Source organism: Hyla sarda, chromosome 7 (genome assembly GCF_029499605.1).
Source record: "Hyla sarda isolate aHylSar1 chromosome 7, aHylSar1.hap1, whole genome shotgun sequence".
Taxonomy (NCBI): domain Eukaryota; kingdom Metazoa; phylum Chordata; class Amphibia; order Anura; family Hylidae; genus Hyla; species Hyla sarda.
The window spans coordinates 225,254,011-225,279,120 of record NC_079195.1 but is presented as its reverse complement, the minus strand read 5'-3'; the positions used below and the strand labels follow the sequence as shown (position 1 = coordinate 225,279,120).

The window sequence follows — 25,110 nt, the reverse complement described above, 5'->3', positions numbered from 1 at the left end:
GACTATATTACATGTGTACACTTAAAGGGACTATATTATACAGTATGTGCACACTTATAGGGACTATATTATATGTGTACACTTATAGGGACTATATTATATGTGCACACTTATAGGGACTATATTATATGTGCACATTTATAGGGACTATATTATATGTGCACACTTATAGGGACTATATTATATGTGCACACTTATAGGGACTATATTATATGTGCACACTTATAGGGACTATATTATATGTGCACACTTATAGGGACTATATTATATGTGCACACTTATAGGGACTATATTATACAGTATGTGCACACTTATAGGGACTATATTATATGTGCACACTTATAGGGACTATATTATATGTGCACACTTATAGGGACTATATTATATGTGCACACTTATAGGGACTATATTATATGTGCACACTTATAGGGACTATTTTATATGTGCACACTTATAGGGACTATTTTATATGTGCACACTTATAGGGACTATTTTATATGTGCACACTTATAGGGACTATATTATATGTGCACACTTATAGGGACTTTATTATATGTGCACACTTATAGGGACTATGTTATATGTGCACACTTATAGGGATTATATTATATGTGCACACTTATAGGGACTATTTTATATGTGCACACTTATAGGGACTATATTATATGCGCACACTTATAGGGACTATATTATATGTGCACACTTATAGGGACTATATTATATGTGCACACTTATAGGGACTATATTATATGTGCACACTTATAGGGACTATATTATATGTGCACGCTTATAGGGACTATATTATACAGTATGTGCACACTTATAGGGACTATATTATATGTGCACACTTATAGGGACTATATTATATGTGCACACTTATAGGGACTATATTATATGTGCACACTTATAGGGACTATATTATATGTGCACACTTATGGGGACTATATTATATGTGCGCACAACAGCTGGAGGCACACTGGTTGGGAACCATTGGCTTACTGCTGTCTGGGCATGCTGGGAGTTGTAGTTCTGCTTCAGCTGCAGGAACACTGGTAGGGAAACACTGGCCAACGGCTGTCTGGGCATGCTGGGAGTTGTAGTTTTGCCACATCTGGAGGTCCACAGTTTAGAGACCACTACATTCATTGATAAAGGTAAAATAATAATAACAACAAGACGTCCTAAAATGTTATGAGCTGAAAAGAAATATTTTCCAAGGTTTTGCAACAGTATTTATTCCCCACAGCGATATCTGAATAATAATCATTAACGCCCATCGAGACCGGGAGATTGACATCTCGCTAAATCTTCACAAGTGGGCGCCATTAAAGAACTGCTGACGCCAAAATACAAGCTGGGGCGATCAGTCAGCGGAGCAGTCGCTTAATATTCCCGGGATACAGCAGAGAAGATCCAACATCTCCAGTCTGTGTCTGTTCACCCTGCGTGCAAAACACTAGATCAGTGGTCTCAAACTGCGTCCCTCCAGATGTTGCAAAACTACAACTCCCAACATGCCCGGACAGCCAAAGGCTGTCCGTGCATGCTGGGAGTTGTAGTTTTTCAGCAACTGGAGGCACACTGGTTGGGAAACACTCACCAAGGGCTATCTGGGCATGCTGGGAGTTGTAGCTTTGCAACATCTGGAGGGCCACAGTTTGAGACCACTGCCTTAGATTAAAATTCCCTTTATTAAAAGTAGATTTTATTATCTAGGGCGGTGGTCTCAAACTGTAGCCCTCCAGATGTTGCAAAACTACAACTCCCAGCATGCCCAGATAGCCCTTGGCGAGTGTTTCCCAACCAGCGTGCCTCCAGTTGCTGCAAAACTACAACTCCCAGCATTCCCGGACAGCCGTTGGCTGTCCAGGCATGCTGGGAGTTGTAGTTTTGCAACATCTGGAGGGCCACAGTTTGAGACCACTGCCCTAGATAATAAACTCTACTTTTAATAAAGGGAATTTTAAAGATCTCTGCTTCCTGTCATCTACTTGCTTATAGGAATAGGCTGAGCGCTGGTACGAGCCTAATAGGTCTTATTTATTGATTTTACAATCATTTATGTATCTAAAATAAAACAATAAAGCAACTTTGTAAATAGTCTTGATTAAAGATTTTCTATCGTTTTCCATGTACAGCTCAGATGTGGATCTATTGGTGTGAAGTCTGATCATGTAGTCCGGTGTTTCCCAACCAGTGTGCCTCCAGCTGTTGCAAAACTACAACTCCCAGTTAAAGGCTGTCCGGGCATGCTGGGAGTTGTAGTTTTGAATCAGCTGGAGTCAAACTGGTTGGGAAACACTGCTCTAATGTATCAAGTACTTCAGCCTTTGGCTGTCAGGGCATGCTGGGAGTTGTAGTTTTGCATTAGCTGGAGACACACTGGTTAGGAAACACTGCCCAAAGGCTATCCAGGCATGTTGGGAGTTGTAGTTTTGCCACAGCTGGAGGCACACTGGTTAGGAAACACTGACCATGGGCTGTTCTGGCATGCTGGGATTTGTGGTTTTGCAACAGCTAGAGGCACCCTGGTTGGGAAACACTGCTATAACGTATCACGGATGTCTCCAGCTGTTGTAAAACTACATCTCCCAGCATGCCCGGGCAGTCAAAGGCTGCCTGCATATGCAGGGAATTGTAGTTTTTCAACAGCTGGAGGCACACTGGTTGGGAAAAACTGCTCTAATGTATCACGGGGGGGCCTTCAGCTGTTGCAAAACGACAACTCCTAGCATGCCTGGACAGTGAAAAGCTGCCTGGGCATGCTGGGAGTTGTAGTTTTGCAGCAGCTGGAGGAACACTAGTTTGTAAAAACTGTTCTAATGTTTCATGGGTGCCTCCAGCTGTTGCAAAACTACATCTCGCAGCATGCCCGGACAGCCTTTGGCTGTTCAGGCATGCTGCGAGATGTAGTTTTGCAACAGCTGGAGGCACCCTGGTTGGGAAACACTGCTTTACAATGCTGACAGCTCCTCCGGTGACAAGTTTCATCTTCCATCAGCTCACTTTTGCTTATTTTAGGAAAACAGCAATCAGTGCATGGAGGAGACTTAATGATCCCTACAGTCCTCAGGGGCTCCGCCATGATTCATGCCGGTGGCTAGGACGTGTCCCGCTAAACGCTTCCGCGGTTCTACCTATTGCATCAGCGATCGGTGCGGGGAGCGCAGTTATTATGGTGGTTATTATTGTATCTTAGCTTCATGGGGAACATAAAGTGAAGCGGTCGCCACCAAATCGGTCGCCACCAAATCAATAATTCTTTACCATGACGTGTATTTAAGTGGGCGACGCAAAAGGCGAAAAAAAAACAAAAAAACAATAAACTAAACTACATTTAACCTTAACGTTTTTTTTGTTTGTTTTTTTACCCGACCCCCAAGCATTTTGTTTGGACAGCGTTAAGTTTAGAATTCAATCAGATAAGAGACGTCTTATAAATAAGGAAACCGCGCTATTTTTATTCACATGTTACCACATAGACGGAAATGGGATGAGCGCAAAGCCAGAGAAAATATTATCGTCTTTCCTTAATCCTAAAATAAAGTATCTGGGCCCCGGGATCCTCCGCACACACAACACGGAGGAGGTGATTATCATTTCGGTATTGAAGGAATCGTCCGATCTGATGTAAACCCAGATTATCCATTGTATTCTAAACGTTCTATAGTCATTTAGATTATTTTCAAGATCTCTGCTTGCTATCAGTGAATGGAATCAATCATTCTCTATATCCAGAGGAGAAAATAAAAAAACATATTTTTGGTTTAGTTGGAAGACAGAATAGCATAATAGCGTACTGTGCTAAGGGTCGCCACGTGGCCGGTATTTTACCGACACAGACGGTATTTTGGCCACCCTGCCGGTAATTTTATATAAAAAATACAGGCCATGCAATGGATGGTAATTATCTAACCAATTCTCCAACTCCCGGAATCTTGCACCATATGCTATACCAGTGTTTCCAAACCAGAGCACCCCCGGTTGTTGGAAAACTACAACTCCCAGCATGCCCGGACAGCCAAAGGCTGTCCGGGCATGCTGGGAGTTGTAGTTTTGCCACAGCTGGAGGCACCCTGGTTGGGAAACACTTACCCATACTATATACTACTATATAGTCCAACATGCTGGGAGTTGAGGTTTTGCAACAGCTGGAGGCACCCCTGGTTGGAAAACACTGACCTATGCTATATACTACTATATAGTCCAACATGCTGGGAGCTGTAGTTTTGCCACAGCTGGAGGCCCCCTGGTTGGGAAAAACCTTACCCATACTATATACTACTATATAGTCCAACATGCTGTGAGTTGTAGTTTTGCAACAGCTGGAGGCACCCCTGGTTGGGAAACACTGACCTATAGTATATACTACTATATAGTCCAACATGCTGTGAGTTGTAGTTTTGCAACAGCTGGAGACACCCCTGGTTGGGAAACACTGACCTATACAATATACCAATTGTCACGATTCGGCTTCCAGGTAGTGGATCCTCTGTGCCAGAGAGGGATTGGCGTGGACCGTGCTGGTGGACCGGTTCTAAGAGGCTACTGGTGTTCACCAGAGCCCGCTGCAAAGCGGGATGGTCTTGCTGCAGCAGTAGCAACCAGGTCGTATCCACCGGCAACGGCTCAACCTCGCTGACTGCTGAGAAGGCGTGGGACAGAAGGACTAGGCAGAGGCAAGGTCAGACGTAGCAGAAGGTCGGGGGCAGGCGGCAAGGTTCGTAGTCAAGATGGATAGCAGAAGTTCAGGTACACAGGCTTTGGACAACACTAAACGCTTTCACTGGCACAAGGCAACAAGATCCGGCAAGGGAGTGCAGGGGAGGAGATCAGATATAGTCTGGGAGCAGGTGGGAGCCAATTAAGCTAATTGGGCCAGGCACCAATCATTGGTGCACTGGCCCTTTAAGTCTCAGAGAGCTGGCGCGCGCGCGCCCTAGAGAGCGGAGCCGCGCGCGCCAGCACATGACAGCAGGGGACCGGGACGGGTAAGTGACCTGGGATGCGATTCGCGAGCGGGCGCGTCCCGCTGTGCGAATCGCATCCCCGACGGCCATGACAGTGCAGCGCTCCCGGTCAGCGGGACTGACCGGGGCGCTGCAGGGAGAGAGACGCCGTGAGCGCTCCGGGGAGGAGCGGGGACCCGGAGCGCTAGACGTAACACCAATATACTACTATATAGTCCAACATGCTGGGAGTTGTAGTTTTGCAACAGTTGGAGGCACCCCTGGTTGGGAAACACTGACCTATACAATATACTACTATATAGTCCAACATGCTGGGAGTTGTAGTTTTGCAACAGCTGGAGGCACCCCTGGTTGGGAAACACTGACCTATACAATATACTACTATATAGTCCAACATGCTGGGAGTTGTAGTTTTGCAACAGCTGGAGGCACCCCTGGTTAGGAAACACTGATCTATACTATATACTACTATATAGTCCAACATGCTGGGAGTTGTAGTTTTCATTTGGAGCTGCTGAGCCACAGGCTGTATCAGGGCATGCTGGGAGTTGTAGTTAGTAACCAACTGCAACTCCCGAATTTAATTTAAAAAAAAAAGTGATCAAAAAGTCTAATCAAAACATAAATAGTCCTGTTAAAAACTACAGATCGGGGCGCAAAAAATTACCCTCATACAGGCCCCATATAAGGAGAAATAAAAAAGTTATAGGGGTCAGAATAGGACAAAATTTCCCCTACATATGTGTTTCCTGTGATGTCACGCATATATAATTAATTATGCAAATTAGCATGGCCGGTATTTTATTTTTATTTTTTTTGCAAGAAAGGTGGGAACCCTAACTGTGCTGCATATTGATACCTAGTAAAGGGGCACCTTCACTCCACGTTTTTGTAATTCGGCTGCCGTATCTCTGCCGCATCCCATTCACTGGAATGAGCCGGAGTCAGACAGCAACTCCGGTCGGCTAATTTTTTGGACCGTATCCGGTTTGGTAGCCAGACTGAAAACCGCGGTCTGTGGCCGGATGAGGCAGGTGAGATGCAGAAACGGGGTGTGAGTGCACCCTTACAATGTTTCAGCACAAGGTTGTCAGTGTAGTTATAGGAGCATTGCCCAAATATTTACATTCTGCCCGAGGAGGATTCCTTACATTGATACATTGTTGCAAACCCATCAGACGTGAGAGTTAGGCTGCATTCACACGGAGTAAATCAAGAGTAATTCACGCCGAAAAATTTACGGGCGGAAAAAATAATTTTATTTTCGCGCGCAATTTGCGCAGAATTGCACGTGAAATTGCAGGAGAAAGAAGTAAAGGGGTTTTCAGCCATTTCCGTGCAAATTCTGCGCAAATTTTGTGCAAATTGACTTCTATTGATTTCTATTGACTACCATTGACTTCTATTGATTTCTGCTAGCGGATTCCGCTTGAAGAATGAACATGCTCATTCTTTAAGCTGAACGGAATTCAGCGTCGGAATTCCTCTAGCAGAATTTCCGCAGTGCGAACAGGACAGCGGAAAAAACATTAAAGTCAATGGGCAGAGGAGATGTAAATTAATTTGGAGCGGAGAATTAATGAGGAATTACTCTTGAATTTCTCCGTGTGAACGCACCCTTAGACATTTCTGTTCACTGACAGCAAGCAGAGAAAATGAAACATTGGCAAAACAAAGGGGGATTAGGATAAGACTCGACTATGAGGCGGATATGGGGTCACCACCTTTCTTGCAAAAAAATACCAGCCATGCTAATTTGCATAATTAATTATACATGCGTGACATCATAGGATACATATGTGGGGTAAATTTTGCCCTATTCTGACCCCAATAACTTTTTTATTTCTCCTTATATTGGTCTGTATGAGTAGTAATAATAACTGATTGGTCAATACTGACTGCGGGACTGGAGGACTTTATTATCCAGGATTAGAAAACCCCAAGCTGCTTTCTTTTAAAAACAGCACCACCCCTATCCTCAGGTTTGTGCGTGGTATTACAACTTGGCTCCATTCACCAAAATTGAAATAATGTTTATTTAAATTTTTTTTTTTTTTTTTTATCCTGGATATCCCCTTAATGACCAAGCCCATTTCCACCTTAAGGACCAGGCCAATTTTATTTTTGCGTTTTCGTTTTTTCCTCCTCACCTTCTAAAATCCATAACTCCTTTATATTTCCATGTACAGACCCATATAAGGGCTTGATTTTTTGGGTGACCAATTGTACTTTGTAATGAAACCTACCATTTTACCATAAAATGTACGGCGAACCCCAAAAAAAATTCTTTTAGGGAGGAAATTTAAATGAAAACCAAAATTTTGCACATTTTGGAGGGTTTTGTTTTCACACTGTACACTTTACGGTAAAATTGACATATGTTCTTTAGTCTGTGGGTCAATACGATTAAAATGATACCCATGACTAGATACTTTTATATTTTTGTGCCTCTTAAAAAAAATCTAAAACTTTTTGTACAAAATCAGTAATCTAAAATCGCCCTATTTTGACCACCTATAACTTTTTCATTTTTCCGTATATAGGGCGGTATGAGGGCTCATTTGATGTGCTGTCATCTGTACTTTTTTTTAGATACCACATTTGCATATATAAAACTTTTAGATAATTTTTTATTAATTTTTTTTAAAATAAAATGTGACAAAAAAGCAGCATTTTTGGACTTTTTTTTATTTTTTACGTTTACGCCATTCACCGTACGGGATCATTAACATTATATTTTGATATTGCGGACATTTACGCATGCGGCGATACCAAATCTGTTTATTAAAAAAATAATTTTACGCTTTTTGGGGGTAAAATGGGAAAAACTGACAATTTTTTTTATTGGGGGAGGGGATTTTTCACTTTTTTTTACTTTTTATTTTTACGTCTTTCAACACTTTTTTTTTTTACACTTTTTATGTCCCCATAGGGGACTATCTATAGCAATCCTTTGATTGCTAATACTGTGCAGTGCTATGTATAGGACACAGCACTGATCAGTATTATCGGTCATCTTCTGCTCTGGTCTGCTCGATTGCAGACCAGAGCAGAAGACCCCGGGAGACGGCCGGAGCCAGGTGAGGGGACCTCCGGCTGTCATGCTGGATGATCGGATCGCCGCGGCAGCGCTGCGGGCGATCCGATCATCCAATCAAAGTACCGCAATGCCGCAGATGCCGTGATCTGTATTGATCAGGGCATCTGAGGTGTTAATGGCGGACATCCGCACGGGTCCCCGGCTGCTGCTAGCAGCCGGAACCTGCCGTGTATGATGCGAGCACCCTTCCGATGCTCGCGGTCATATACAGGACGTAAATGTACGCCATGGTGCGGGAAGTCCCGCCAAACCAGGACGTACATTTACGTCCGTGGTCGTTAAAGGGGTTCTTCACTGGAAAAATTTTTTACTTTTTATATATATATATATATATATATATATATATATATATATATATATATTTTTTTTTTTTTATTTTTTTTTTTTTTTTTTAATAAGCCATAAAGTTAAACAGATATGTAAATCACTCCTATTTAAAAATCTTAATCCTACCAGTACTAATCAGCTGCTGTATACTACAGAGGAAGTTCTTTTATTTTTTATTTCTTTCCAGTTTGACCACAGTGCTCTCTGCTGACACCTCTGTCCATGTCAGGAACTGTCCAGAGCAGAAGAAGTTTGCTATGGGGATTTGCTTCTACTCTGGACATTTCCTGACATGGACAGAGGTGTCAGCAGAGAGCACTGTGGTCAGACTGGAAAGAACTACACAACTTTCCTCTGGAGCATACAGCAGCTGATAAGTACTGGAAGGATTAAGATTTTTAAATAGAAGTAATTTACAAATCTGTATAATTTTCTGACACCAGTTGATTTAAAAATAAAAAATAAAAAAAATTTCCAGCAGAGTACTCCTTTACAGGGATCGCCCAGAATAAGAAAAATGCTGCCTTATTTTTGCAAAATTAGCACCACTCTTGTCCGCAGGTCGTGTGCAGTACTGCAGCTCAGACCCATTCACTTCAATAGAGTCAAACTGCAATACCAGATACAACCTAATCCTAGACAACCCTTTCAATTTACACAATATATTAAAAGGAGTTGTCCAGGATTAAAAAAAATTTGCCTTTTTTTTGCAAAAACAGCACCACTCCTGTCCACAGGTCATATCTGGTATTGCAGTTTGGCCCTATTGAAGTGAATGGGTCTGAGCTGCAGTACTACACACGGCCTGCGGACAAGAGTGGCGCAATTTTGGAAGTATTTTTCTATTCCTGGGCGAACCTTTTAAAGGAGTACTCCGCCCCGAGACATCTTATCCCCTTTCCAAAGGATAGGGGCTAAGATGTCTGATCCCGGGGGTCCCGCTGCTGGGACCCCCGCGATCTCCCTGCAGCACTCGGTGTTCATTTAGAATGCCGGCTGCTGCGCTGGAGATTTGTGACGTCACAGCCAAACCCCCTCAATGTAAGTCTATGGGAGGGGGCGTGGCGGCCGCCACGCCCCCTCCCATAGACTTACATTGAGAGGGAGGACGTGATGTCACGAGGGGGTGTGGCCATGACTATACTACCCCTTTAAAGGTGATACCCAGGATTAAAAAAAAAAAGACATTATTTCTTTCAAAAACAGCGCCAATTTTGTCCCTAGTTCATGTCTGGTATTGCAGCCGGTTCCTTTAAAGTGAATGGAGCCGAGTTGTAATACCACGAACAATCCAGTGGATAGGGGTGGTGCTGTTTTTTGGAAGAAATTAGCTCTGGTTTTCTAATCCTGGACAATAAACACACGACTGCAGGATCAGACTACACAGGGCTTGTCTGTAGTCTGTTACCATGGAGACACATAACACAGCAGGGGAGCTGTAACAAACAATACAAGATTTCTTAATCTTCCGTTTTTTTGCTTTCTGCGCATATTTCTCACAGACAGTGGTGTAATCGCCCAGAATGCAGAACTACTGACAGCCGCAGTTTGCGGTATCACAAAAAACGTAATATTTAGCATGACACAAAAAAAAATAAAAAAAAACGCCATCACAGTGGAAAATATTAATCTTATCGTTCTTTCTAATTTACCGCTAGATTACGATCCACATCCTCCGTCCAAACCGCCTCCTGTTGCAAAATTGTTAACTACTTATTGCCGGACAAGTGAACGCCGCGCAGATGCTGTAGGTCGCACTTGTCTTACACAGATCATCGCCATTCATGTGACACTCGCTCACACACAGTCACTATTTCCTATTAACCCCTCACATGCTGGGACGGTCCTTTACCTCTTTTGCTGGTATCCAGGGGTAAAAGCAGTGTTCCCAACCAGTGTGCCTCCGGCTGTTGCAAAACTACAACTCACAGCATATCTGGACAGCCAAAGAAGCATGCTTTGAGTTGTAGTTTTGCAACAGCTGGAGGCAAACTGGTTGGGAAACACTCCCCAATGTCTGTAAGGGCATGCTGGGAGTTGTAGTGTTGCAACAGCTGGAGGCACACTTGTTGGGAAACACTCCCCAATGGCTGTCCAGGCATGCTGGTAGTTGTAGTTTTGCAACAGCTGGAGGCACACTGGTTAGAAAACACTGCCCAAAGGCTGTCCCGGTGTAATGAAAAATCGTCATGCTTGGAGTTGTAGTTTTGCAACAGCTGGAGGCACCTGCGATACACTAGAGCAGAGTTTCCCAACCAGGGTTCCTCCAGCTGTTGCAAAACTACAACTCACAGCATGCCCGGACAGCCTTTGGGCAGTGTTTCTTAACCATTGTGCCCCCAGCTGTTGCAGAACTACACCTCCCAGCATGCCTGGACAGCCAAAGAAGCATGCTTTGAGTTGTAGTTTTGCAACAGCTGGAGGCAAACTGGTTAAAAAACACTCCCCAATGGATGTAAGGGCAAGCTGGGAGTTGTAGTGCTGCAACAGCAGGAGGCACACTGGTTAGGAAACACTGCCCAAAGGCTGTCTGGGCAAGCTGGGAGTGGTAGTTTTGCAACAGCTGGAGTCACCTGCAATACACTAGAGCAGAGTTTCCCAACCAGGGTTCCTCCAGCTGTTGCAAAACTACAACCCCCAGCATGCCCGAACAGCCTTTGGGCAGTGTTTCCTTACCAGTGTGCCTCCAGCTGTTGCAGAACTATAAGTCGCAGCATGCCCGGGCAGCTTTTTTGGCAGTGTTTTTCTAACCAGCGTGCCTCCATCTTTTGCAAAACTACAACTCCCATCATGCCCAGATAGTCAAAGGCCAGTGTTTCCCAACCAGGGAGCCTCCAGCTGTTGCAAAACTACAACTCACAGCATGCCCGGACAGCCGACTATCCGGGCATGCTGGGAGTTGTAGTTTTGCAACAGCCAGAGGTACATTAGTTGAAAAACACCATGTTAAAAAAATATTGTGTTCCCTTAGCTGTGGGTATATAGGAAAAGACTTAAATTCATCCGAAACCAAGCACGCTTACATTGTAACGAAACCTCAGCAATGAATAAACAACCCGGATAATAATCCCCCAAAAAAAGAAATCTTAGAAGGAAAACCCGCAACGTCGGCGGAGATTTGGCAAAAACTGGAAAACAATGGAGCCGCTCTATGCATTGTATCCCAAACTTCTCCCCTCTCTTTGTCAGGAACACAGGCGCACACACACCCACCTCTCCCGCAGAAGCGTCGCCCAATTCCTAGATGTCGAAAAATGTCAATGCTCCCTTTTTCCCCCCCTTTGCGAAGGAATCCGACTGTAATCCCATAGAGGGTTCAATTAAATACCAGACGAGCCCCTCTCATTATAAACTTGGGGGTTGGGGGGGGGGATTAACTCTTTGATGCCTTTCTTTCTTCTCTGTCCGCACTCAGGGTTTTTTTTTTTTTTGCCAAAGCCCCCCCCCCCCCCCCCCCAACTGAGGACCCTTGTACAATCAGATGTTTCCTATTAGGGGCCCATAAAGGGGGGGTCTTTATATTGAATCTTATTCTTCATCATCAAGCTACTAAGCTAAATAACCTCAATGCTCAAGTAAGGAGCCCCTATATATATATATATATATATATATATATATATATATATATATATATATATATATAATTTTTTTTTATTTTTGGGGTGGAAATACAAAGGGTACAGTTATTCTGGCAAAATTCTAAGGGTCAATCCTATTGTTTTCCCTGAGTGGGAATGTGATATAGGGAATAAGGGGGACTGGATAGCATAGAACGGGGCTTTATCTGCAAGGGAAACAGCTGCAGATATTCCATAGGATGGAACCAGCAGTCCCGGCATGCTCTCACGCCTCCCCTGGACAGTCGTAAAAAGGTTAAAAAATATGGAAGGAGAATTCTGGAGAGAAGAAGAAGAAGGAGACGGGGGCTTACCTTGGAGATGTGGTTGCTGCCTGCTTTCTCCCCGCAGGTTTGCAGACTGTACATGGAGCTGTGTGTGTGTTGGTGCCTGAGAGTGGGATGGTCCTACATTCTTACTTGATCAGCCAGATGCTGACACTGTCTTTCTTAAGGAGTACGACAAAAAAAAAAAAAAAATCTGCCTTCTAGAAAACTTCGGCGTCTTGTCCATGCGCTGTCCTTTCCTTAAAGAGAGAAGAAAAAAAAAATAAGGGAAGAAAAGGAGAAAAGACGATTAATAAAGGCATTAATATTTCTTAAATAATAATAATGGGTTATCCCTCCCCGCCTATGTGATTGTTTTTCTTCTGTGGACCTGATGAAGGCGCAAGTGGGTGGCGAAACACGTTGTACTGTTTCGGGTGATATAGTAATAAATTAAAAAACTTATTTGACACATAAAGCAGGCAACATAGAACACATACATAGAGCACATGCTGCACACACACTACTCATAGACGACATACACATAGGACACATGCTGCACACACACACCACTCATAGACGACATACACATAGGACACATGCTGCACACACAACACTTAAGGACAACACAAGCATGGAACACATGCTGCACACACACCACTCACAGCCAACACACACATAGGACACATGCTGCACACACACCACTCACAGCCAACACACACATAGGACACATGCTGCACACACACCACTCACAGACAACACACACATAGGACAAATGCAGCACACACACCACTCATGGACAACACAAGCATAGAACACATGCTGCACACACACCACTCACAGACAACACACACATAGGACACATGCTGCACACACACCACTCACAGACAACACACACATAGGACACATGCTGCACACACACCACTCAGACAACACACACATAGGACACATGCTGCACACACACCACTCAGACAACACACACATAGGACACATGCTGCACACACACCACTCACAGACAACACACACATAGGACACATGCTGCACACACACCACTCACAGACAACACACACATAGGACACATGCTGCACACACACCACTCAGACAACACAAGCATGGAACACATGCTGCACACACACCACTCTCAGACAACACACACATAGATAACATGCTGCACACACACCACTCACAGCCAATACACACATAGGACATATGCAGCACACACACCACTCACAGCCAACACACACATAGGACATATGCAGCACACACACCACTCACAGACAACATGCACATAGGACATATGCTGCACACACACCACTCACAGACAACACACACATAGGACACATGCTGCACACACACCACTCACAGACAACACACACATAGGACACATGCTGCACACACACCACTCAGACAACACAAGCATGGAACACATGCTGCATACACACCACTCACAGCCAACACACACATAGGACATATGCAGCACACACACCACTCTCAGACAACACACACATAGGACACATGCTGCACACACACCACTCTCAGACAACACACACATAGGACATATGCTGCACACACACCACTCACAGACAACACAAGCATGGAACACATGCTGCACACACACCACTCTCAGACAACACACACATAGGACATATGCTGCACACACACCACTCACAGACAACACACACATAGGACACATGCTGCACACACACCACTCAGACAACACAAGCATGGAACACATGCTGCACACACACCACTCACAGCCAACACACACATAGGACACATGCTGCACACACACCACTCACAGCCAACACACACAGAGGACATATGCAGCACACACACCACTCACAGACAACACACACATAGGATACATGCTGCACACACACCACTCACAGACAACACAAGCATGGAACATATGCAGCACACACACCACTCACAGAAAACACACACATAGATCACATGCTACACACACACCACTCACAGACAACACACACAGAGGACACATGCAGCACACACACCACTCACAGACATCACACACATAGGACACATGCTGCACACACACCACTCACAGACAACACACACATAGGACACATGCTGCACACACACCACTCAGACAACACAAGCATGGAACACAAGCTGCACACACACCACTCACAGCCAACACACACATAGGACACATGCTGCACACACACCACTCACAGACAACACACACATAGATCACATGCTGCACACACACCACTCACAGACATCACACACATAGGACACATGCTGCACACACACCACTCACAGACAACACACTCATAGATCACATGCTGCACACACACCACTCACAGACAACACACACAGAGGACACATGCAGCACACACACCACTCACAGACAACACACACATAGGACACATGCTGCACACACACCACTCAGACAACACAAGCATGGAACACAAGCTGCACACACACCACTCACAGCCAACACACACATAGGACACATGCTGCACACACACCACTCACAGACAACACATATACCGCACAAGCACCATTCTTGCAGCAGTCACACACATTACACACAGCACATTCTGACTATTTGTGCTGCACATCATCGGCCCGTATATAATGCATTTCAATGAGGCGACCGGAGTCAAATGCTGATTCCGGTCGGCTAATTTTTGCCCCTTATACGGGTCTCTAACCAGACACAAAACTGTGGTATACCATGGTTTTAGGTCCGGTCAGAAAACTGTATATGGGGCAAAACCAATCAATTGTTTGAAAGACTATCAGCAGAATACAGATGCTTAAATAGGCACTGTCAGAGTGAAAAACTTTTCTTTGCAAAACATTAACCTTTACAATTATGCTTCATAAAAATTCTTATTTCCTTTTTATAGAAATCATGGCTTATAAAAAATTACCACTAGGGGTCCCCATACCATCCAGAACATAATCCTATTCGGCTGCAGCATCATCTTTGTCCCAGCTGAAGAACAGACAGGGACAAAGTCCAGTAAGTGAGGGCGAGACTAGCACTCCTCTGTGCTCACTCCTGTCCTATCAGACTGCAGCATGAAACCAGAGAGGAGGGGGTTACAGAGCAGCCTGCAGTGATTGGATGAAGAGCCCCAGCACAGCACAGCAGACTCAGGAAGTAATTGAACGCTTGGTGAGTGAGGGCAGGCTCAGTGCTTGCCTCAGACAAGCCCCTTCCTGAGCAGTAGATGTCAGAATAAGTGAGCAGCAGAACAGAGGGATTTGTGAGCCAAATACAGAAGCTAGACACATAAAAAAGACATGTAAAGAATCTGCATCACCTAGTGAGTAATATATAGAAGCATTATTTATTTTCTGTGATATGAGAGGTAAACTTTAAGGTGGTATGTGGATGGACAATGTAGTTCTGCCTGGCAGCAGAATTCATAAGATGTTTACGGTGGCCTAAGATGGACAATGTAGTTTTACTTGGAGCCTTTAAAGGGGTACTCTGGTGGAAAACATTTTTTTTTTAAATCAACTGGTGCCAGAAAGTTAAACAGTTTTGTTAATTACTTGTTTTTAGAAATCTTAATCCTTCCAATACTTATCAGCTGCTGTATGCTCCACAGAAAGTTGTGTAGTCCTTTCCAGTCTGACCAAAGTGTTCTCTGCTGCCGCCTCTGTCCATGTCAGGAACTGTCCACCCCTGAAGTTGACTCACTGTGGTGCAACATGTAGACCAGTGTTTTCCAAACTGTTTGTCTCCAGCTGTTGCAAAACTACAAATCCCAGCATGCATTTAATCATTGCAGGATATTCTGGGAGTTGTAGTTCGAAAACCGCTGGAGGGCCACAAATTGGAGATCACTAATATAGGGCATTGTTTCCCAGCCTGTGTGCCTCCAACTGTTGCAACACTACAACTCTCAGCATGCCTGGACAGCCAAAGCTGTATTCATTCCCTGTCTGCTCCTCTGTAATGTGTATACGCTTTGTTCCAATTGCTACATTTGAAGTTGGGAAATAGTTTTCCCACCAAGTATGGGGCAATTGGCATCCTCTGGATCAGTATTTCCCAACCAGGGTACAGCCTTTGGCTGTCCGGGCATGCTGGGAGTTGTAGTTTTGCAACAGCTGGAGACACAGTGTTTGGAAAACACTGACGTAGACTTTTCTTTACTCAGTTTTCTTTTAGCGAAACGACAGGAAAACTTTCAATTACGTGGTCAGCTAGCACTAATTTCGACTTTAGGCCCCTGATGCTGTAAATGTATTGCAGTGAGGCCCTTGCTCAGCTTTCTTCTCTCTGACGAAGGTGAAAAATTTCTTGGAGGTGAAGAACTTGACCACTTTATCCTCACAGCCTGGACAGGAACAGGAACATGTGACTTGACTGTAAGCAGGATTTCACCTAGAGAAGACACATGTGGTCTAGGTATCTGCAGGAATAGTAGATGTTCACACTTTGCTGGCCTGGGCCAGACTCTCTGACTGGCAGGTTTGGGTCCACCGCTTCTCCTGGGAGAGGATGGTCGGACTAGGGGCTTATCCCACAACCATTGGTTGGGAGGATCAGGTGACCAAGGCATCATCCATCTGATACATTAAGAGTCTATTCACACGTACAGTATTCTGTGCAGATTTGATGCGCAGGATTTTCTGCTGCAGATTTCAATGTAAACTGAACACAGCTCGAAATCCTGCGCAACAAATCTGCGCAGAATACTGTACGTGTGAATAGACCCTACAACAGATTTTAACCCATCGCACTATGAATATAAGAATACCAGTATATGCCAGGAGTATGGTGCAATGCACATAAATACATTTACAAATGGAATGGAAGTGATTACAATATTAGAACAAAAGCAGAAGATTATTGGGGAAAACTGTACAAAAGAAAGGTGGCACTGGTCTGGATACAAGATGAGATACAGCTGGGATACATAAAGGATCTAATACTCTGTTGGGCACCTCTTGTCTGGATACAAGATAAGATACAGTTGGGATACATAAAGGATCTAGTACTCTGTTGGGCTCCTCTAGTCTGGATACACGATGAGATACAGTTGGGATACATAAAGGATCTAGTACCCTGTTGGGTACCTCTCGTCTGGATACAAGATAAGATACATTTGGGATACATGAAGGATCTAGTACCCTGTTGGGCACCTCTTGTCTGGATACAAGATAAGATACAGCTGGGATACATAAAGGATGTAGTAGTCTGTTGGGTACCTCTCGTCTGGATACAAGATTAGATACATTTGGGATACATAAAGGATCTAGTACTCTGTTGGGTACCTCTCGTCTGGATACAAGATAAGATACAGCTGGGATACATAAAGGATCTAGTACTCTGTTGGGCACCTCTTGTCTGGATACACGATGAGATACATTTGGGATACATAAAGGATCTAGTACTCTGTTGGGCACCTCTTGTCTGGATACAAGATAAGATACATTTGGGATACATAAAGGATCTAGTACCCTGTTGGGTACCTCTTGTCTGGATACAAGATAAGATACAGCTGGGATACATAAAGGATGTAGTAGTCTGTTGGGTACCTCTTGTCTGGATACACGATGAGATACATTTGGGATACATAAAGGATCTAGTACTCTGTTGGGCACCTCTTGTCTGGATACAAGATAAGATACAGCTGGGATACATAAAGGATCTAGAACTCTGTTGGGCTCCTCTAGTCTGGATACACGATGAGATACATTTGGGATACATAAAGGATCTAATACTCTGTTGGGCACCGATAGTCTGGATACAAGATAAGATACAGCTGGGATACATAATGGATCTAGTACTCTGTTGGGCACCTCTTGTCTGGATACACGATAAGATACAGCTTGGATACATAAAGGATCTAGTATTCTGTTGGCCTCCTCTTGTCTGGATACACGATAAGATACAGCTGGGATACATAAAGGATCTAGTACTCTGTTTGGCACCTCTTGTCTGGATACACGATACAGCTGGGATACATGGAGGCTCTAGTACCCTGTTGGGTTCCCTTTAGCCTGGATACAAAATAATCTATGGTTCTATCGGACCATAAATGGTCCTTCTAGGTAGGCCCACCTTGGGGTTTCATCCACACAAGGACGCTCTCATTCCCAATTTCTTGGCTTCCACCAAGTCCTTAAAGGGGTACTCTGCCTCTAGACATCTTATCCCCTATCTCTCATCCTAACGCCTCCCGACCACGGTGACGTGAGATGGTGACATCATGACTCCGCCCCCGTGTGAAGTCACACCCCGCCCCCTCAATGCAAGTCTATAGGCTGTCACGCCCCCTCCCATAGACTTGCATTGAGGGGTAGGGCATGACGTCACACGGGGGCGGAGTCGTGACGTCACGATCTCACGTCACCGTGGTCGGGAGCCGAAGCCTCCAGCGTTTCCCGGAAGCTGCAACAGGTGGGTGCTGCAGCCGAAATCCTGGGGGTCCCGCGATCTGACATCTTATCCCCTATTCTTTGGATAGGGGATAAGATGTCTAGGGGCGGAGTACCCCTTTAATCCCACTAAAATGGCTTTACCCTCTCCCACCTTCTATGACAGAATGGACCGCTAAAGTCCACCAATTGTGTAGGTTTGCGGAGATGTCCAGCAGATCTGAAAGGACTCATGACAACTCCTTGTGCACCTGGAAACCATGGTCGAGTCACGTACGTCCCCTAGATCATGATACTACCTCTTAGCTTCATGTGCCGGACTGAATTGAATTATGTATGTCTGACATGATACCTGTGCCCCCCCCCCCCCCCTACCAGGGTCTCTTGTAACCCCTTGCTTTGGCTTGCTGTTATTGCTGTTTGATTGTATTTGCCTGCGCTGTATGTTGCAGTGATACTTGTTTCTTGTATTATGTCTAAAACTCAATAAAATCTTAATGGATAAAAAAATTTAAAAAATTATGGTTGGGATACATGGAGGCGCTAGTACTCTGGTCTCTAAAGTCTGGATACAGAATGAGATACGGTTGGGATACATGGAGGCCCTGGTTCCCTGTTTGGTGCTTTTAGTCTGGATACAGGATGAGATACATTTGGGATACATGGAACCTCTAGTACCCTGTAAGGTGCCTCTAGTTTGGATACAGGATGAGATAAAGGTGGGATACATGGAGGCCCTAGTACCCTGTTTAGCGCTTTTATTCTGGATACAGGATGAGATACAGTTGGGATACATGGAGGCTTTGGTTCTTTGATGCCTTTAGTCTGGATACAGGATGAGATACGGTTTGGATACATGGAAGCTCTAGTTCCCTGTTTGATGCATTTAGTTTGGATACAGCATTAGATACATTTGGGATACATGGAACCTCTAGTACCCTATAAGGCGCCTCTAGTCAGGATACAAGATTCCATATGGCATCCTGTGCCAATTTACCCTCAGCTGTTGCAGCATGGCGTGTCGATCCTCGAAGTTGCTGAAGTAAGCTCTTATGTGGTGGCTCCCAGATCATCACACCAGCAGGGGGCAGCTGATCATGCTTGTTGGTGGATTAAATGATTTTCTCTACTTGTGGTCTGTCTGGGCTGTCCAGAGCCTGTTTGCCATGTCTGTGTGTTTATCAAAATCTGTCAACTGGGCATTGTAGAGGAATTTCTAGCAGTCAACGATCTCTGATCACACACTACACACAAGTAGCCTCTGAGAGCCTTTTTTATAGGGAAGTGGGGGGGGGGAGCACTTTTACGCCCTCTTGTGGCAAGAACTAGTGTTTAATCAGACCTCACCTGTAATCATCATATGTGCCAGGGACATAATTGCATGCAATCTGACATTTCTATTTCGATGCAATTTTTATTTATTTTTGTCAATGAGTGAATATAATGAACTACACATAGATCGCCCCCTAGTGACAACAAGAGCAACTGAGATTATTACAGGATATAGGGCAGTGTTTACCAATGGAAGGCTGTCTGGGTATGCTAAGAGTTGTAGTTTTGCAACAGCTGGAGGCACACTGGTTAGGAGACACTGCCCAAAAACTGTCCGGGCATATTGGGAATTGTAGTTTTGCAACAGCTGGAGGCACACTGGTTAGGAGACACTGCCCAAAAACTGTCCGGGCATATTGGGAGTTGTAGTTTTGCAACAGCTGGAGGCACACTGGTTAGGAAACACTGCCCAAAGTCTGTCCTGGCATGCTGGGAGTTGTAGTTTTGCGACAGCTGGAGATAATCTGTTTGGAAAACACTGATATAGGGGCTAGGTTTTAAAACTGTGGACCTCCAAAACTACAAAATGATGTTGTAGTTTTGCAACAGCTGGAGATCTATATCTTGGAGACCACTAATTTTAGACTGTCCCTTTAAATTCGTACACACTTAAAATTATAATTAACCCCGACATGACTGATTCCAGAGGGTAATACCTTGCAGTTATCTGTTCTTTCCACATATACATTCTAGTTAATAGTGTTTGGCTATAGGGCAATATATATTTTAGGGTTTTGTGGTCCTTTAGGCCATCCCAGCGCGGTCCCTGACCTTTACAGCGACCGGAGAGCCTCTAACCAGCCCCTTCCGAATAGCTGCACTTGATGTAGAAAGGGGATGTGAGACTAATGTGTGATCTGGCTGCAGACACATGACCGTAAATCATACACGAAATAGGGAGAAAAAAAACATCTAAAAATAAATCCTAAATCACATCTCTGCCTAAAAATACTTCTTCTGCATGCAAATCTCAGGAGTTGGCGTAAATAAACACATCTATCATTCTGCAAAAAAAATAACAATTTTAAAAATGTTCACTAAAATTACAAAGTATCACAAAATAACTTTGCTGCACCATTCACAGTATGTGCCCTGCCCCACTGTTTCTTACACTTCCCTATGTGGGTTTGCACACTAGCCCTGTGCATCCTGATCTTCCTGGTGCCATGGGGATTCTGCTGTCCCATTCCCACGTCGGAAATTCCGCATTCTGTAAAATGTTTGCGGAATTCTGGATGGAATCCTATTGAACTCAATGGGGCTTTGGATTTCAGCAGAAATCTGTGTTTTTCTGCCGAAAGTCTGCAAATCTGCCAAAAATTATGCAGCAGCCAATGGCTGTCCGGGCATGCTGGGAGTTGTAGTTTGGCAACAGCTGGAGGCACCCTGGTTGGGCAACACTATGCTAAGTTCCAACTACAGAATCTCCAGTTGGAAAAAATCCATCCGGAGATTCTGAGTGTGCCTGGCAAAGACTGGTACATTGCCCTCCCCATAGGCAGCAATGTATTCTAGTGGGATTCCACCGAAAAAGTGAGCAAGATCATTGTTTTGGCGGTGGAATTTTAGCGGAAGAACGTGCACTGTGCACCAGAACCCCAATGCCAACAATGAGATTCTGCTCCACTGGAATTTACGAAAGGAATTTCAAAGGTGAAATTTACTCGGAAATTCCGTGGTGGGAGCCTAGCCTTACAGATACCCCCATGTACCACTTCATCCACGTTCATTCTGCGTTTCTGTAAATGGTGATGGCGCTTGTCCGCATGGTCCTGGCGACTGATGAATTCTGCACACAGAATATCCACTCAGATTTTTTCCAGGCGGATATTCCATAGCGAGCACTTACCCTAAGGATATGTTTACACGGTGGAATGTCCGCCCCGGAACATTTATGAGCGAATATTCTGCGAACAACGGCTAGGTTATGGCCGCTTGGAAATGCGCTGTCTCCTTAGATGGCAATGTCATTTCTGAGTGGCTTCCGCCAAAAGAATCGGGATTTCTGTGCAGCAGAATAATATTAAAAGCAATAGGATTCTACTACAACGGAATTTAAGGCTAGGTTCAGACTACGGAATATCCGAATGTCTGCCTGCAAAATTTTCCGCAGCTATTTTCCGCCTCCAAAGGCGTTTTTTCAGTTTCATGTGTAATTTTATTCCGCACGGAAATTACGGCACCAAATCCGCCTTAAATTTCCGCTTCAATCACAAGCAGAACACAGAGGGAGTGCTAAGAGCCAAGTTCAGCCCCTTTTGGACCATGTGATCACATGACCCAAACCAGGTCAGTCAATTTTTTCAATGTGGGCTAGTCCAAGAACCAGTGGGCTGATCATATTTAAATTTCTGACTCAAATCGGTACGGATTTTCCGCATGTAATCCGCTTTCAATCTGCCTACATTGCGCGTTTGAACAAAAAAAATCCGCCGGGAAATGAGAGTCCCATTGAAGTCAATGGGATTCTGCTGCGGAAATCTGTCTGTAGAAAGAGCACCTAGTGGAAATTAGACACGCAGATTCCGAGTGAAAAAATCCGAAGTATGAACAGGTGCGCGGTAATCCCATTGACTCGCATGTACTTTTTAGCAAGCGGAATTTCGGACGGAAATTTTAAAACGGAATTTCTGTCGGAAATTCCGTAGTCTGAACTTAGCCTAACAGTTTTTTTTCCAGCAGAATTTCACATGGCAGAATTTCTGCACCAAATTCTGCATGAATTTAAAGCCAGTTTACTTCAATCGAATTCCTGCAGCGGAAATTCTGCTGTGTGAACAAGACAGCGGAATCCCATTGAAAAGTATTGGCTATAAATTCATGCAGAATTTCAAACTCTGTGTCGGGGAGATTTATTAAGACCTGTCCAGAGGAAAAGTTGCCCAGTTGCCCATAGCAACCAATCAGATCGCTTCTTTCATTTTTAACAAGGCCTCTGCAAAATGAGAGAAGCGATCTGATTGGTTGCTATGGGCAACTCTTTTTTCATTTGTGCGGAAATTTCATTTTTGGCACCTTGGCAGTTTTTCCAGCCTTTCCCCTTATTTCACAGATGAAAAAACGCCAAAAAAATGAATAAAATAAAAAACGCCAAATGCAAAACTTACATGACGTTTTTCCTGGCGTTTTTTCACTCCCATAGACTTCTATGTAAGAAAAACGTTACGATTTTTCTGAAAAAAAAACAAACAAACGCCATAGGCTCAACATGCTGCGATTTTGGAAAACTGCCAAGGAGCTGAAAAACGCCAAAAAAGAGTGAAAAAACAGCAAAAGGATAAAAAAAAAAAAAAAAAAATACCATACTGAAAAAACTACAAGTGGAAAAGAAATGTAACAATTTCTCATTGATCTGGCCGCAGCGTTTTGTGAAAAAAGCCATGCGGCAGATTTGGTGTTTTTCTTGGCGTTTTTGCAAAGAAAAAAAAAAGTGGAAACTTAGCCTAAGTTCGGCTGCGGAATCCCACTGAAGTCAATTTGTGCGGAATTTGTGCATAATACATGCGGTAATCATGCGGTATTCCATAATTTTTTAACTGTACTGGGAGTCATGCAGATTCCGCAGCACGAACTCAGCATCAATTCTGCAAATGCGGAAAAAAATGCAGAATTCTGAAAAAACAAATGCGGAATTGATGCGGAAATGTGAATTCGAGTAATTCCTCTTGAATTCTCCACTTAGAAATAATTAACATCTGCTTTGCCACTGACTTCAATGTATTTTACTCTGCACAGCTCACACTGCGTAAATTCCGCTTGCTGAATTCCGACGTGGAATTCCGTTCTGCTGGAGGAGGGAACATGTCCATTTTTCTTGCGGAATACGCAAACAGAAGTCCATTGAAATCAATGGTATAAACGTTTCCGCTTGAAATCGTTTCCGCACAGAATTTGTGTGGAAATTCCGTACGAAAAACAAAATTCATAAAAAGGGAAATTCCAATTGGTAGTTGTAGTCCAGAAAAAGTTTCCTTCTATATTCCGCGTTAATTCCATGCAATTTTTCGAGAAAATTTTTTTGGGGGAAAAAATTAAATAAAAAAACTAAAATTCCGTGATGGAATTTTTACAAGAGGATTCCTCTCCTATTCCTCAGTGTCAACGCACCCTGTCGCTGCTAGAGGGGAACGAAACCATGCCCAAATGCGGTGGCGAGTTGTAGTTGGGGGGCCGCAGGTTGGAGATCACTGATATAGGGCAGTGTTTTCCAACCAGGGTGCCTCCAGCTGTTGCAAAACTACAACTCCCAGCATGCCCGGACAGCCTTCGGCTGTCCGAGCATGCTGGGAGTTGTAGTTTTGCAACAGCTGGAGGCACATTTGTTGGGAAACACCGGCCTAAGGCTGTCCAGGCCTGCTGGGAGTTGTAGTTTTGCAACAGCTAGAGGCATGCTGGTTGGTAAATACTGGCCTAAAGCTGCCCAGGCATGCTGGGAGTTGTAGTTTTGCAACAGCTAGAGGCATGCTGGTTGGTAAATACTGGCCTAAGGCTGTCCAGGCATGCTGGGAGTTGTAGTTTTGTAACAGCTGGAGGTACATTTGTTGGGAAACACCGGCCTAAGGCTGTCCAGGCATGCTGGGAGTTGTAGTTTTGCAACAGCTAGAGGCATGCTGGTTGGTAAATACTGGCCTAAAGCTGCCCAGGCATGCTGGGAGTTGTAGTTTTGCAACAGCTAGAGGCATGCTGGTTGGTAAATACTGGCCTAAAGCTGCCCAGGCATGCTGGGAGTTGTAGTTTTGCAACAGCTAGAGGCATGCTGGTTGGTAAATACTGGCCTAAGGCTGTCCAGGCATACTGGGAGTTGTAGTTTTGTAACAGCTGGAGGTACATTTGTTGGGAAACACCGGCCTAAGGCTGTCCAGGCATGCTGGGAGTTGTAGTTTTACAACAGCTAGAGGCATGCTGGTTGGTAAATACTGGCCTAAAGCTGCCCAGGCATGCTGGGAGTTGTAGTTTTGCAACAGCTAGAGGCATGCTGGTTGGTAAATACTGGCCTAAAGCTGCCCAGGCATGCTGGGAGTTGTAGTTTTGCAACAGCTAGAGGCATGCTGGTTGGTAAATACTGGCCATAGGCTGTCCAGGCATGCTGGGAGTTGTAGTTTTGTAACAGCTGGAGGTACATTTGTTGG

At 44.3% G+C, this 25,110-nt stretch overlaps 1 protein-coding gene across 1 annotated transcript in view; it reads right to left on the bottom strand.

Moving 5' to 3' along the window:
- KANK4 (KN motif and ankyrin repeat domains 4) overlaps positions 1-25,110 on the bottom strand; it is a 154,744-nt gene that overhangs the window by 118,674 nt on the left and 10,960 nt on the right. The window contains exon 2 of the mRNA XM_056532890.1: positions 12,329-12,540. The gene's annotated coding sequence lies outside the window, so the exon portion shown is untranslated. The remainder of the gene's footprint in view (positions 1-12,328; positions 12,541-25,110) is intronic.